Here is a 16246-nt window from a genome sequence, read left to right as displayed (position 1 = left end):
CTATGTTGACTTTGGGGTTTAGTCACATCCACTTTCAACTCCTTCCTCTCACTCTCCCCACTTGGCCCACCAGGTTCCCCTTCTTTTTATTGTTTTGTTTTTTTGTTTTTCGAGACAGGGTTTCTCCGTAGCTTTAGAGCCTGTCCTGGAACTAGCTCTGTAGACCAGGCTGGTCTCGAACTCACAGAGATCTGCCTGCCTCTGCCTCCCGGGTGCTGGGATTAAAGGCGTGCTCCACCATCGCCCGGCCCCCTTCTTTTTAAAAATAAATTTATCGCCGGGTGGTGGTGGCGCACGCCTTTAATCCCAGCACTCGGGAGGCAGAGGGAGGCAGATCTCTGTGAGTTAGAGACCAGCTTGGTCTAGAAGAGCTACTTCCAGGACAGGAACCAAAAAAAGCTACGGAGAAACTCTGTCTCGAAAATCAAAAAAAATCAATAAATAAATAAGTAAATAAATTTACATGTTTGGATATTTAAAGGGGATTTTCATTTGTTTTCGTTTTCTAGACAAGGCCTCATGTAGTTCAAAATAGCCTCAAACTTCCTATGTAGTCCAGGATGGACTCCTGATCCTCCTGCCTCCACCTCCCGATGCTGAGATTACAGGTGTGCACCACACACACATTTTAATTCTTGAATTAAAACTCTCCCTATTCTCAGAGCACCGTGGTCACATTTAGGGACTATTTATTTAGTAAACAATTATAGTGGCAATTGGAGTCCAAGGTGTCAGCCACCAGGCTACTCTCTGATGACTGAATCTCATTTAGGCAAGGCCATGGGAATACAGACCCCAGAATGTCTCCGGGTCCCAGAAAAACCACACCCTAACTTGGTCCCACCTCTTAAAGATAATTGGTTAAGAAGACTTCCCCATCATATGAATGCATGTGGGTTCCTGGGATAGTTTGTTTTTCACCTGTAGTACATAAAATATTTAGTCATGTAAGGGATATGAAAAACATGATATTTTTTTACTGTTTGTGTGGCATTCTTTGCAATCATTCACTATAAAAATAGAATGTAACCACATTGTAATTCTTATATTGCCTGAAAAACTTCATTGGGATGTATGAGCTGTAGGAAAAATGTATACAGTAGAAAGAACACAGAAAGTGAAAGAACACAAAGAACATGAGAACAGAGACTAAAGGAGCAAGCCATCAAGAGAGCGAGCATTTCCTCTCCTAAACCCCCCTCAGATGGAAAAGTATAGTTTATGTCAATTCCATGTGGATTCCTCTGGAAGCCCTGTGCTGCGGCTGGAAGCTGACCCCTCAGACAGCAGTCATCCGTAACCCATCGAATGACTGAAAATCACCCACCCCACTCTTGGAAAGGTGGCCACTGAGTTCCCTACACTGCTTCCTGCTGTTTGTGGGCAAAGGCATCTTTAGAAAATCCTGAGAACACTGAGATAAAGGTCAAGTCCTGGGAAAACCAGTTGTAACTTTTGTTGCCAAGTATCAGAACTGTTCCCATACCCAGGGATCTGCACACAGGTCACATGTCACATACTTTTTCTTGGTTCATTTCTTATGTCTGTAGTCAAGGTTTGCAGGGGATCTCCCCCAATCAAAACTGATCTCTATCAACCTTGAAAGAATCCACAGCCTTCCGTTTCCTGTGAAATCAAAAGACTAACCTCTTCCCCAACTCAACACATTTTTTGAATTCCATTTTAAAGTTAAGGCATCCCTAAAATATCTATGCTGGTTTAATTCAGCAATCCTTTTTAGGATCCCATGTCTCTCAGCAACTGCTGTTCACTGATCAGCAATCAAAAGATTCCAAGCCAACACAGCTCCATACAGGACCCAGACTCCATGTGTATTTCCCATCTTTATATAGCATTTTTCTTTTTATATTACTCTACTTTCTCTTTAAAGACTTTATTATTTGAAAACTACTTTTTTCTATGACTGTCTATACCCATTTTTTTTCTTTCTTGGCCTATGCACATTTTAAATACACTGTAATCTGTTTAGAGAGAGGTTTTTTTCTTTTCATCTAGACCTGTCTTTCCTGCATATCTCTAGCCTTTTCTCTCTTTTTTTTGGGGGGGGGGGGATTTTCGAGACAGGGTTTCTCTGTAGTTTTTTTGGTGCCTGTCCTGGAACTAGCTCTTGTAGACCAGGCTGGCCTCGAACTCACAGCGACCCACCTGCCTCTGCCTCCCGGGTGCTGGGATTAAAGGCGTGCGCCACTACTGCCCGGCTTCGGCTGACAACTCTTAAATAAAACGTGGCTAGCGACCGGGCGGTGGTGGTGCACGCCTTTAATCCCAGCACCCGGGAGGCAGAGGCAGGTGGGTCGCTGTGAGTTCAAGGCCAGCCTGGTCTACAAAGGGAGTTCCAGGACAGGCTCCAAAGCTACAGAGAAACCCTGTCTCGAAAAACCAAAAAAACAAAAACAAAAAAGAACATGGCTAGCAATGTGTGGAACTGTGCTATCCTAGGTTCCATCATTCAGTGTTTCTTGCTTTTTTGTTTTTTGTTTATTAGTTTGTTTTTGTTTTTTTGCTTTTTAGTTTTTCAAGACAGGGTTTCTCTTTAGTTTTGCAACCTGTCCTGGAACTAGCTCTGTAGACTAGCTCTGTAGGTCCAGATCTGCCGGCCTCTGCCTCCCGAGTATACTGGGATTAAAGGCGTGCATCACCACCACCAGGCATTACCATACAGTGTTTTAAAGAAGAGAAGGGAGGGGATGGGTGAGAAAGGAAGGAGAGAGGAAAGAAAATAATTTTAAAAAGGAAAGTCAACAATCTCTCCCACTTTCCTGAGCTGAATCCCTGACCCCAACTTTGAACCCAGAAACCACAGGACTCCGGTAGTGCCCCGAAACGCACGCGATTAGCCAGCACTACATCTCCCGGCGTGCCTTGCTCTCACGTCACTTGCTGTGGCGAGACCTGGAAAGCGGGTCTGGACTGCTCGCGATTTCCCAGTCTATCAGGTTGCACTTCGAGGAGGCTGGCGCTGTCGCGGGGAGCCAGCAACCCGGACCCGGACGATATCCGGCCTCTCAAGCCGTGTCTGCTGCGCCGCAAACACAACCGCGATCAGAACGGCGTGGCGGCCTCCTGCCTCGAGGAGCTGAGGCGCAAAGGTGGACTGCTGAGGGGACTAGGAGGGGTCGGGAAGGTGACCCCAGTCACCTAGGGACTGCAGCGGCCCACGTGGGTCCAGCGATTGACAAGGTTTTGTCGCTTTCATTTATCTCCAGTGTGAGGCTCCAGGGTTTTGGCGCTTTCATTTATCTCCAGTGTGAGGCTCTTTGCGGATCCAGGCTCACTGGCCTGATTCTGGATCCAACGGAGTCCAGCGTATTCTCTCTACTCTGGCTCACAGAGGCGGTCCTGGGGTCGCTGGCCGGGTCGGGACGGGTGTCCACAGTCAGTACCTGTCCCATTAAAAGGGAGCTGCCAGTACCTGCCCCCTTGGGTTCATACAAGGAACTTGAGCTGACCCAGGTTCTGAGCCTGACTACACGGCTGGACCTTGCACTTATCTTTGGAGCCTTAGGGTTTCAGCAGCGTAGTGGATGCATTTCCAGCCTTGTGTCAAGGGACTGTTGGAGCTCTCAAAGGAGATGTTATGTTAATATTCTTTACAAGCGTTATTATCCCGCAGCAACAAATTGTGTAGCCAAAGAAGTTCTGCAGGGTTTCCATGGAAACTAGCCAGGACCTGTAGTCATAGTGCATGCTGGGTGTGCAGCACTTCCTCAGAGCCACTGAGACCCAGGAGCAGGGTTTGAGTTGGTGATCGAGATTCTGCCACATCAGTGTTTGGGTTTCACCCCTGGCACTAGGTTACTTCTGTTGCATCGGCTGGGTGTCCTTGGCACAGAGAACTATGTTCTCTGCAGCTGAGCCTAAAGGAGACTGGCTGTCCTATTTTGGGGGATGACAGCATTGTAGAGGGCCTCTTGCCTGGCAATAATAAAATGAAAAGCTATTGAGACAAGCTTCTGCCGCTGCTGTATTTTCCTTTGGTTAGAAGAGCCAGAAGGACGATAGCTACAAGCTATTGTATATAGCTGCAAGCACTTTTCTCTCTTTTCTGACACTGGATATGTAGAACTCAAGACGAGCACTGAATAAGTGAACAAGAGTCAGTGTTACTTGTCCACAGGAAATTAGACCAGGTTCTGGGTAATGTCTCTGATGTCAGGGTGCAGAGAAGCTGCCAGAAACGTTTTCAGGAGCCACTCGGTTTAAATCTCAGTTTGGGGTGCTGGAAAGATGGCTCGGTTGTTAAAAGCACTGGCTGCTCTTGCAGATCTGGGTTCAGTTCTAAGCCCCCACATGACAGTTTCCAACCATCTGTAACTCCAGTTCCAGGGCATCCAGCGCCCTCTTTTGGCCTCCTTGGGTACAAGACATGAATGTGGCCCATATACATACATTCAGAAAAAAAACATTCATACATACAAAAATCAAAAAAATAAAAATGCATCTCACCTGTGCCACTTACTGTGGGATTTTTTTTATATTTATTTATTTATTATGTATACAATATTCTGTCTGTGTATATGCCTGCAGGCCAGAAGAGGGCACAAGACCCCACTACAGATGGTTGTGAGCCACCATGTGGTTGCTGGGAATTGAACTCAGGACCTTTGGAAGAGCAGGCAATGCTCTTAACCTCTGAGCCATCTCTCCAGCCCTACTGTGGGATTTTGAATAGGTTACCTAATCTGTCTGAGCATAGGTGCATTGTCTGTAAATTGGGAATAAGAATAGGACCTCCTTACAGGATTCGTAGTTTACCTGACAAGCAGTTAGAATAGTACTGGGCATATGGTAAGTGTTACATTGGTACTAAGAGTTATGGTTATGATTTATCTATTATTATCTTCCAGCAATTCTACCTAGCTCTTGGGGCACACACGAGAGTACCAAGAGGGGTGTAATTTCCTTGACATGTTTGTCACCTGCCGAACATTCTATTTTCAGCTTGCAAAGTACTGGCCATTGATGAGTCCCTGACACCAGTCACCCTGGTCCTGGCAGAGGACAATTCAATAGTGGACGATGACGACTACTTCCTTTATGTCCCTTGCAATACCAAGTTTGTGGCATTGGCCTGTAATGAGAAGGGGGCGTATAACATTTCGGGTAAGAACTTTGGGCCGAACAGCCAGTGTTGCTGTCACGATTCATTTGGCTTCACGGGCGAGCGGTTGCTGTTCGTCCGGCTGTCTAAACACTTGCTCGGCCATGCTACCTAAGCCTCTGTGTACCAGGCACAGGGCTAAGGGATTTAGGACGAGTGAGACTGTGGCTCTGCCATGTCTGGGCAGGTGACTGGGCAAATTACACAGCCTGCCAGGCCCTTATGGAAATGGTGATTACAGTATCTGTCTGTCGCGACTGTGACGACCACAGACACTAGCCAAGGCCTCGTCTTCGTGACTGCTCTTCTCTGGCACACGGGGTTCAGTAGAGGCTAGTGATACCGTCATCATCACCACGGCAGATTCAAATTAACGCTCGCTCGTCCGAGAGCTAGAGAGGCGCCAGCAGCAGAGAGGTGGCGAAGCGTCTGTGGAAAAAAACCATTGCTGCTACACTGAGGAAATCACCCGTCAGCTGTAGCTTTATCAGCCACCATTGTCCCCACCCCTCGCCACCCCAGGACCAGTGCTGCTGGTCAGAGTCACGTACAAAAATAACACAGCCAAGCATGGTGGCCGGCACCCGTTACCCCAGAAGTCAGAGGCAGGCGGATCAGAAGTCCTAGGCTAACCTCCACGACATAGTGAATTCAAGCCTAGCTTGGGCTACATGAAACCCCAGCTCCCCAAAAAAGAACACACCCAAGCACAAAGACTAATCAAAGAGAGGTGTGGTCGGACCTTTGGCCCGTGTGTGACCGTACTGTAGGGCTAAGTGGCTGCTGCTTCCCTTTTTTTTTTTTTTCCTTTTGAGACAGGTTTTCATCCGAAGATTAGGTTGGCCTCAGACTCGCTGCAGTCCCCCTGCCTCAATGTCCTGAGGGCTGGGATTAAAGATGATGTTAGCCATCATACTTAATGCAGTACAATTTCATACAGAAATAGGGGGTGGGACACAGAAGACAGAAGAGAGAACAAGGCCCGAGGTGGGAATTAGCTTTCCTGTGACATCCTGTGAAAAGGTGCGTCCCTGTCATGACATCATGACAGGCCGGAGGACATGCTCATTCTCCATGCTGCTGAGTGTTGGGGTTGAAGGCAAAGCGGCCCCTGAATTACTGACCTGACTGGCGTTCTCTCTGTATCCGATGGAGGAACAGCCTGGGTTTCCCAAGAGTCCTTTGATGCCCAGGAAACAGACAGGGGAGCCGGGGTGAAGTGGAAGAATGTAGCCAGGCAGCTGAAAGAGGGCCTGTCCATCATTATCCTGCTCCCAGAAGAGGGCCTGTCCATCATCCTGCTCCCAGAAGAGGGCCTGTCCATCATCATCCTGCTCCCAGAAGAGGACCTGTCCATCATCCTGCTCCCAGAAGAGGACCTGTCCATCATCCTGCTCCCAGAAGAGGACCTGTCCATCATCATCCTGCTCCCAGAAGAGGACCTGTCCATCATCATCCTGCTCCCAGAAGAGGACCTGTCCATCATCATCCTGCTCCCAGAAGAGGGCCTGTCCATCATCCTGCTCCCAGAAGAGGACCTGTCCATCATCATCCTGCTCCCAGAAGAGGACCTGTCCATCATCCTGCTCCCAGTAGAGGACCTGTCCATCATCATCCTGCTCCCAGAAGAGGACCTGTCCATCATCCTGCTCCCAGAAGAGGACCTGTCCATCATCCTGCTCCCCAAAGAGGACCTGTCCATCATCCTCCCAAAAGAGGACCTGTCCATCATCCTGCTCCCAGAAGAGGACCTGTCCATCATCATCCTGCTCCCAGAAGAGGGCCTGTCCATCATCATCCTGCTCCCAGAAGAGGGCCTGTCCATCATCATCCTGCTCCCCGAAGAGGACCTGTCCAGCATCATCCTGCTCCCAGAAGAGGACCTGTCCATCATCCTGCTCCCAGAAGAGGGCCTGTCCATTATCCTGCTCCCAGAAGAGGACCTGTCTATCATCCTGCTCCCAGAAGAGGACCTGTCCATCATCATCCTGCTCCCAGAAGAGGACCTGTCCATCATCCTGCTCCCAGAAGAGGGCCTGTCCATCATCATCCTGCTCCCAAAAGAGGACCTGTCCATCATCCTGCTCCCAAAAGAGGATCTGTCCATCATCATCCAGCTCCCAGAAGAGGACCTGTCCATCATCCTGCTTCCAGAAGAGGGCCTGTCCATCATCCTTCTCCCAGAAGAGGGCCTGTCCATCATCCTGCTCCCAGAAGAGGGCCTGTCCATCATCATCCTGCTCCCAGAAGAGGGCCTGTCTATCATCATCCTGCTCCCAGAAGAGGGCCTGTCCATCATCATCCTGCTCCCAGAAGAGGACCTCCAAGTGAGTCCCCTCCACAGCCCACAACGCTCCCTAGCCTCTGCTGTCCTGGTACCTTAGGTCATGTGCCCCCACCTCTCCTGCTGTAGTAATTCCATTTTTTTTTTGGCGGGGAGAGGGGTGGGGTGGGGTTCAAGACAGGGTTTCTTTATGTAACAACCTTAACTGTCCTGGAACTCACTCTGTAGACCAGGCTGGCCTCGAACTCATGGAGATCTACCTACCTCTGCCTCCCAAGTGCTAGGATTAAAGGCGTGTGCCACCACCTCCCGGCTCCTCTAGTCTTTTTCAAAATCTAGTATTTTATCTTTACACGTATGAGTGTTTTGTCTGCATGTTTGTCTATGCACCATTTACATGCCTGATGCCCTTGGGGACCAGAAAAGGGTGTCCCATCCCCTAGAACTGGAATTGCGAAGAGCCATGAATAACCAGGTCCGTGCCTAGAAACTCATCTTGGGTCTTCTGCAAGATCAGCGAGTGCTCTTAGCCTCAGAACTGTCTTTCCAGTCGCTTGTCAACATTCAGTTTGCATCAGATTCATGAGTGAACTTTTTAAAATGTAAATTTCTAGGCCCCACCCTAGACTTATTCAAGAGAATACACAGAGTGGTATATAGGGAGTATAGGGAGTGGTGGGGACTACTATGTAGATTGGGAGATGATAAGGAAGTGACTTTCTTATTACTTTTTAAACTTACAAGTTTATTTTGAATAAATAAGATAAATTGTAACTGGAGGTTTCTCATCCTGCCTGGTCCTGCAGCCGCTTTTAAAATAACCACTCTGAGGCTTAATATTAATCACAAACAGTTTAGTCTATTAGCTCAGGCTTATTATTAACTAGCTCTTTGCTCTTTTTTTTTTTTTTTTTGGTTTTTCGATACAGGGTTTCTCTGTGGCTTTGGAGCCTGTCCTGGAACTGGCTTTGTAGAGCAGGCTGGTCTCGAACTCACAGAGATCTGCCTGCCTCTGCCTCCTGAGTGCTGGGATTAAAGGCGTGCGCCACCATCGCCTAGCTATTAACTAGCTCTTACAACTTAAATTAACCCATTTCTTTTGTTGTATATTTTACCATGAGGCGTGTGGCTCGTTACCTCACATCTTGCTTCTCTGGCAACTGCTGGCGTCTTCCTCACTCTGCCTTCTTTCTTCCTGACCCTCTGCTTGGATTTCCCGCTTGGTTATATTCTGTCTTGCCATAGGTCAAAGCAGCTTCCTTTGTTAATCAATGGTAATAAAACATATTCACAGCATACAGAGGGGCACCCCAACCAATAAATACATTCACATAGTTCAAAATCCAAGAGGTATAAAAAAATAAGCTGACGTGGTGGTACATACCTTTAATCCCAGCACTCAGGAGGCAGAGGCAGAAGGAGCTCTGTGGGTTCAAGGCCAGCCTGGTCCACATAGTTCCAGGACAGCCAGAGCTACAGAATGAGACCCTGCCTTGAAAAAAAAAAAAAGTAATGAAAAGATAATGTCCTCGGTAAGGGAAACAGGTGTTCATCCACTGCTGACCAGGTCAGCAGAGTGTGGTGAGTGTGTCCATAAAAAGGCTGGGCTCTCAGGGCTGAGGAGACAGCAAGAACAAAGATGAGTCCATCCTCAGAGGCCAAATGAAAACAGTCCCCTGTGGTGGGGCACGCTGTGTCCCCAGCACTGGAGAGGCAGGCGGGTGGTCCCTGGGAAGCTTGCTGGCTAGCCAGCCTCACCTGCCTGCTCGGAGAGAGACGCAAGGGTGGATAGGACCAGAGGGACACTAGCCGAGGCTGTCCTCCAGACTCCACATGATGTATACACATCAGCATGTACGCAGAAAGAAATGGTCTTATCACACGCTACAGTACCATGGAGTCTTTTTTAAATTTAGCAGTGTGTGTGATGGGAGAGGCTGGCCTCTCGTGGCCGCGTGTGGAAGGAGGAGAATGACATAGTGGAGGCAGTCCTCCCCGTCCGGCCACCTTTATGTGGGCTTCGGGAATTGAACTCAGGTCCTCAGACTTGGCACAGCAAGTGCTCCATGCTCTGAACCATCTCGCCAGCCCAACATCAGTGAATCTTGAAAGCACTGTAGTAGGTGAAAGAAGCCAGACATAGGCCATATAATTTATCATTGCAGCGTCTAAAGATTTTTCTGTATTTACTTTATTTTGGTTGTTTTCTTTGGGACAAGCCTTGCTTTGAAGCCCTGGGTGGCCTGGATCTTACTACATGGCCCAGCTTGGCCTCGAACTTGTGGTAAGTAATCTTGCTGCTTCTACCTCCCAAGTGCTGGAACTTCAGATGTTGGCTCTGTGATTACATTTATACGAATTTGCTAGAATTTGCAGTACCATGGAGATTTAAGCTGAGGGTAGTAGTACTGGACGATATCCCAGCGCTTGGGAAATTGAGACAAAGGGACCATGAGAGTGTGGCCAGCCTGGGCTACACAGTAAGACCCTGACTTAAAAATAAATAAACAAGCTGGGCAGTGGTGGTGCTCGCCTTTAGCCCAGCACTCAGGAGTTAGAGGAAGGAGATCTGTGAGTTCAAAGCCTGCCTAGTCTACAGAGTGAGTTCCAGGACAGCCAGGGCTACACAGAGAAACCCTGTCTCAAAAAACCAAACCAAACAGAAGCAGACTCTTGGGTGGCGTGATGGCTCAGCAGTAAAAGTGCTTGCAGCACAGGCCTGCCGACCTGAGTTCAGAGCCCCAGACCCCAGTAAAAAGCCATGCTACCTTCTCGTCTCCACATGCATAGACAAAAGTAAATACATAAATATTCTTTTTTTTTTTTTTTTTTTGGTTTTTCGAGACAGGGTTTCTCTGTGGCTTTGGAGCCTGTCCTGGAACTAGCTCTGTAGACCAGGCTGGTCTCGAACTCACAGAGATCCGCCTGTCTCTGCCTCCCAAGTGCTGGGATTAAAGGCGTGCGCCACCACCGCCCGGCCTACATAAATATTCTTAAGAAACAGGGCCAGCAACTCCGCTTAGTGGGTAGAGGCATTCCCCACCAAGCTCAGGGGCCTCAGTTTCATCCCCGGAGCTCACAGGGTAGAAAGACTCAATTCCCCACTGTGCACACTAGCGTCTTCATGCCTCCGCTCACAGACACTGTGACAACAGTAACAGATTTTAAAACCCTTTTTATTGATTCATTGTGGAAACGGTCAATTGCATCCTTTTTTTTTTTTTTGGTAAGATTTAATGAGGTGTGTTTGTGTGTGCGCACACGTGTGTGCTAGGAGGGGGAGTGGCCTGTGTACGTGAGCACAGGTGCTGGTAGAGGCCAGAGATGTGGATCCCCTGAAGCTGGAGCTACAGGAGGTTGTGAGCCACCCACATGGCTGCAGGGAACTGAACTCAGGTCCTCTGCACGCTTAGTCCATAAAGTGCTGAGCCATCTCTGCAGCCCATGGAGTTGAATTTCTAAGTGGAGGCTTGTTTGAGGTAGGGTTTCTGTGTGTAGCCCTAGCTGTTCTGGAACTACTTCTATAGACCAGGCTGGCCTCGAACTCGCAGAGATCCACCTGCTTCTGCCTTTGAGTATTAGGATTAAAGGTGTGTGCCCCATTGCACAGCCCTTAATTTTGTTTTTTTTTTTGTTTGTTTTTTGTTTTTTTTTTTGGTTCCCTGACCGGGAATCGAACCCGGGTCTTAATTTTGTTTTTAACGAGACCCCGATACATGATTCTCCCTGATGGAGGAAGGTCATTGGTTAAGTAATAAAGAAACTGCTTGGCCTCATAGGTTAAAACATAGGTGGGAGGAGTAAACAGAACAGAATGCTGGGAGGAAGAGGAAGTGAGCTCAGAGAGACGTCATGCTCCCCTCTCCCGGGCAGACGTGATAGCTCTGATCTCTGAGGCAGACAGCGATGCAGCCAGCCACCAGGTCACACATGCTGAATCTTTCCTGGTAAGCGCACCTCGTGGTGCTACATAGATTATTAGAAATGGGTTAAAAGACTGAAACTAATGGGCCAGGCAGTGTTTAAAAGAATACAATTTGTGTGTTGTTATTTCGGAACATAAGCTAGCCGGTGGCAGGAGCTGGGTGGCGGAATGCAATCCTGCAGCTCCTACTACATCTCCCCGTTTCCACACTAGAGTTTTGGAAAGGGGTGTGCCTGAGAGCTGCCACACTCCCTTGAGGTTTCTCAGAGCCTTTATTGTCTGCCAGGTGCTCATTGACATCCCGTGTTCAGAACTGGTCAGGAGCTCTGCCAAAGCTGTTCCATTGTCCAAAGGATCCAGAACGCGCTCCAGCGGGAGCTTCACCGGAGAGAGGAGGCCGCCAGTTCAAGCAGATGCTAGAACTGTATCACCGGGCTAAGGAGAAGATGGGCTCCATCTTCTCCAACCAGGAAGGTAGGATTAGGCTTCTCTGAAAGCCTCCTGGAGGGTGGGGCCTTGTCTGCAGAGCAGCTCGATTCCCTGAAGACGACAGTCCCCTGGGCGTGCGGCTTCTGTCACCCTGGCGGGTTCTTGCTTGGCTAAGTGACTGTGGGCTCACCACCTGCTGCTTTCCCCTGGTCTGCTCTGCAGAGCCAAAAGCCGCCCTCGGTGGAGACGTGGATGCGGTGGACGCGGGCATCGGCAAAGAGACGGCTTCCGAAGTGGCACTTACAAGCCAGATCCTCACTGCTGAAGGAGAAGCCTGCCCCAGAGCTGGGCTTATCTAATCAGGATTTGGAGGTGGGTAAGAACTAGGGGCCCTGACCTGCAGAGAGTGTGAAGGTGCGGAGGCATGTATCATGTATGTGGTTTTATGTACGTGGTATCATGTTCGTGGTTTCTCTCACCTCTGCAGGCTGACCCACAGCTGATGTTTGCCTTTTAACACATTTGCGAACATCTCAGTCTAAATCCAAGTGGCTTTTTTCCCTTTTTTTTTTTTTTTTCAGACAGGGTCTCTGTGTAGCCTTGGCTGTCCTGGAACTTGCTGTGTAGACCAGGCTGCCCTTGAACTCACATCAACCTGTCTCTCCCTCAAAAGTGCTGGGATTAAAGGTGCCGCCGCCACCCAGGTCTGAGTGGCTTTTAAGAGAAAAGGGATCCTCAGGTCACCGAACATTAGTCTTTAGTTCAAGTTGACAATGACCTGACCTAGAGAAACTGCTGGGTTTCAGCTTCTGAGGTGGCTTCAAGGTAGAGTCAAAAATCCCTACGTCCTGCACAGCCAGTGCACTAGTAGCACAGGAGGCAAACATAAGGCTGGGGGTGACGATCAGCCCTTGGCGGACATTCACGGCTTGTGAATGTCGGTTTCATCCTCAGCACCATGGGGCGAGCAGGCAGTCTGTGGGGTCCGTCCTGTGCTGGCTACCTAGAGGGAGTCCCTTGGGGTGGGTATTCTTCACCCTTTGTTCTTGTCCCTGTGCACCGAGTGCATCCCAATTCCAGGTAGAAGGAAAGGGAAATGATAGCCACTAGAGCCTCGTTCAGCTTCCTGTTGGGCTTGAGCAATCTGTGCTCTGAAAGGCGCATTGCTGTGCATTCGAGGCCAGCCTGGGGCACAGGCCAGGGTCCCAGAAGCTGTGGGCTCAGTGGTTCTTCTTCTTTTTTTTTTTTTAAATATTTTATTTATTTATTATGTTTACAATATTCTGTCTGTGTGTATTTCTGCAGGCCAGAAGAGGGCACCAGACCCCATTACAGATGGTTGTGAGCCACCATGTGGTTGCTGGGAATTGAACTCAGGACCTTTGGAAGAGCAGGCAATGCTCTTAACCTCTGAGCCATCTCTCCAGCCCCCAGTGGTTCTTATTCTTGCTGCAGCTGGTCTCCAAGGAGGACCCCAGAGCCCTGGCTGTTGCCTTGAGCTGGGACATAAAGAAAGCGGAGACAGTCTAGCGGGCCTGCAGCACGGAGTTCGCCCTGCACTTGCACCAAGTGCAGAGGTTGCATTCCCTCAGGAATGTCTCGGTAAGGGAGGGATCCACTGCCTGAGGAACAGCAGAGCCCCAAATGCGCCAGACAAGACCCCAAGTAGCTCCACTGGAAGCACGCTTTGCTGAGGAAGCCCTTGGTTTTGTTAGCAATGAAGAACCTCCCTTCCGGGGCTGGAGAGATGGCTCAGTGGTTAAGATCATTGCCTGGTCTTCCAGAGGTCCTGAGTTCAATTCCCGGCAACCACATGGTGGCTCACAACCATCTGTAAAGAGGTCTGGTGCCCTCTTCTGGCCTGCAGACATACACATAGACAGAATATTGTATACATAATAAATAAATAAAATAAATATATAAAAAAAAGAACCTCCCTTCCCACTGTACTGCCTCCGAGCTGCTCTACCTCCTGCCTTCCAGGACGCTGTTGGAGCAGAGGTGGCCACGCCCACCAGAAAGGCCGCTCAGTGTCCTTCTATGTAGGGGAAGCCCCCCAGCCAATCACCTTGCTTGTAGGGCGTGGTCCCCTGAGGATATTTCTTACTAATAAATATTCCTGGTGTGCTCCTGCCTTCCCTTCTGCTTTCCTGTTCTCCGCGGGAACCTCTTATTATTTCATTATTAAATATTATTAAATATCTTTTAATTATTAAAGCCTAATATTATAATTTCCGTCTGCCGTTCATTTACACCGGTATACTTCTACCTCCTCTCGGCGTACTTAGATCTTCATTTTTGTTTCTTGTATGTGTATGAGTGTTTTGCTCGCATGTATGTCCATGTACCATGTGTGTATCTTGAGTCCACAAAGGCCAGAAGAGGGTGTCAGGTCCCCTGAAACTGGAGTTACAGACTCTGGGTACTCTGGAAGAGTAGCCACTTCATTTAGCCACTGGGCCAACTCTCCAGCTCCCAGAATGTATGTTCGGCCTTAGGTGCCAAGTAAAAGTATTGTCCAAGGCTGTGAAAATCTCTCCTACTTTGGACTCAATGTCCTTATTCAACAACTTGAACAGTAGAGTTTTAGACCCAGATAAGGAAAGAAAAGGCTAATGCAGTGATCGTGGCCATGAACTTGCTTCTCAAGCTAATGAGTGTGGCTGCTGTTTGTTTAAAGGCGTGTTCTGAATCTGCAGCCCCCAGGGACGTGGAGTCTAAGCCACCATCTCTGGTACCCAGCTCAGGGCTGCGGAGCTGTCGCCACTGCAAAACTCCATTCCATTTTCTAATATGCTCTGCCAGCAGGGGGTCCAAAGCGCCACTAAGTGATTCTTGCATGCTCTGTGGGTCCCGGTCTCCGCAGAGCACAGCACTTCTGGCTTTCTCTCCCGTATCTATCTGCTCAGGCTTCTGCAACTTCGCAGCCTACACAGTGCTGGCTGCTTTCAGGGAAAGGACGCTCAGTTTGGGGGCATTTGATTTACGTATTCTGGGAAGAAAACAGGGCTGTTGGCCAGGCAGTGGTGGCGCACGCCTTTAATCCCAGCACTCGGAGGGCCGAGGCAGGTGGATGTTTGTGGGTTCGAGGCCAGCCTGGTCTAGGAGCGAGTTCCAGGACAGGCTCCAAACCACTACACAGGGAAACCCTGTCTCAAAAAACCAAAACCAAAATAAAACAAACAAAACTAGTGCTTTTGAGAGACACATGCCTCGGTTACTTTTCATTTTGTGTGTGTGTGTGTATCTGTGTGTGTAGGTTCTGGGTGCTGGGGATTGAACTAGGGCTTCATACATGCTGAGCATGTTCCCCTAATGACCCATCCCTCAGCACTGACCAGTTAAGCAAAGAAATATAGCATTAAGTCTTGGGGTGAAGGTGGGGTACAGAAAACAGAATTGCTTCCTTGCCTATGGCAGGAGTCATGTCCACCAGCCCCTTTTACATCTCAGTGCCTTCCACGTCAGTTCCTGTGTCAGCACCGCCAGCTCCCAGCATCTCTGTGACGCCGCTCGGTCCTTCAATAAAGCCTCTGCTGATGCTGCCTCTCGGTCCTTCCTGTCACTTGTTCAGAAACATCAGTCCCTTCTGAGTGTAAAGTACACAAACACTAAGGGAAATGCCTTCCGATAAAATAGTGTGTGTGCCGCTGTCTGCGTGTGACCGCATGCATGCACAGCTCCTGTCGGGTCATTGATGACTGTGGATTCTCAGAGGCAGGCTGGCAGAGTGAGTGGGCCGTGAGCCCTAACAGCAGTCCTGGCAGTGCGATTTCCCCAGTGAGGTTCTGAACAGAGTAACATCTGTCCTTAGGCTTCGCGTTAAATGTGTAGGTTCCTAGAAGTCCAGGTTATATTAGAACTAAGAATACTAACAACATTAATAACCTCAGCACTCAGGACCTCTGAGTTTGAGGCCAGCCTGGTCTACAGCGTGAATTCCAAGTCAGCCAAGGTTACAGAAGAAGACCCAGTCTCAAAAAATATGAGAGAATTTCAAAATAGAATCAGGCTTGGGGATAAAATAATTTGGTCCAGGAGTTTGCTTTGGGTTATTTACCTGTTTTGGGAATGGTCTTTCTTTCCTACCACGTGGGCCCTGACGACTGAACCCAGTTCTTCAGACCTGGGGTAAGCGCTCTTATCCGCCGAGCCAGCTTGCCAGACACGGAACAGATTCCATCCGTGTGGATGATCAGCATGATTGAGTCTTGCAGGAAGCCAGGTACCATGTTATGGTGCACCTGTTACCCACTGCTTGAGAGGCTGAGGCAGGAGGATCATTTGAGGCCAGCCTGGGCAAAATCATCTCAGATCGGAAAGTAGTACTATGGGTATGGAACAATTCTTTACATTCTGTACAACTTTACAGATTTACTTATTAAAATGTTTAGATTGACGTAAAGTGGAGGACTGTTTGGATGCATGAGTGGCTGTGTACCACAGGTGTGTCTGGTGTCCCTGGGGATCAGAAGAGGGCACTGGA

The 16246-nt window shown here is 48.9% G+C and overlaps 1 pseudogene; it reads left to right on the top strand.

The window, feature by feature from the left end:
- The first annotated feature begins 1232 nt into the window (after positions 1-1232).
- LOC121441752 lies at positions 1233-12970 on the top strand (annotated as a pseudogene).
- The last annotated feature ends 3276 nt before the right edge of the window (positions 12971-16246 follow it).

Source organism: Microtus oregoni, unplaced genomic scaffold, assembly GCF_018167655.1.
Source record: "Microtus oregoni isolate MIOR12 unplaced genomic scaffold, Mior012 000081F_ref0000091, whole genome shotgun sequence".
NCBI classification, from domain to species: Eukaryota; Metazoa; Chordata; class Mammalia; order Rodentia; family Cricetidae; genus Microtus; species Microtus oregoni.
Note: the sequence above shows the minus strand (reverse complement) of the source record. Positions and strands in the feature narration are given on the sequence as shown.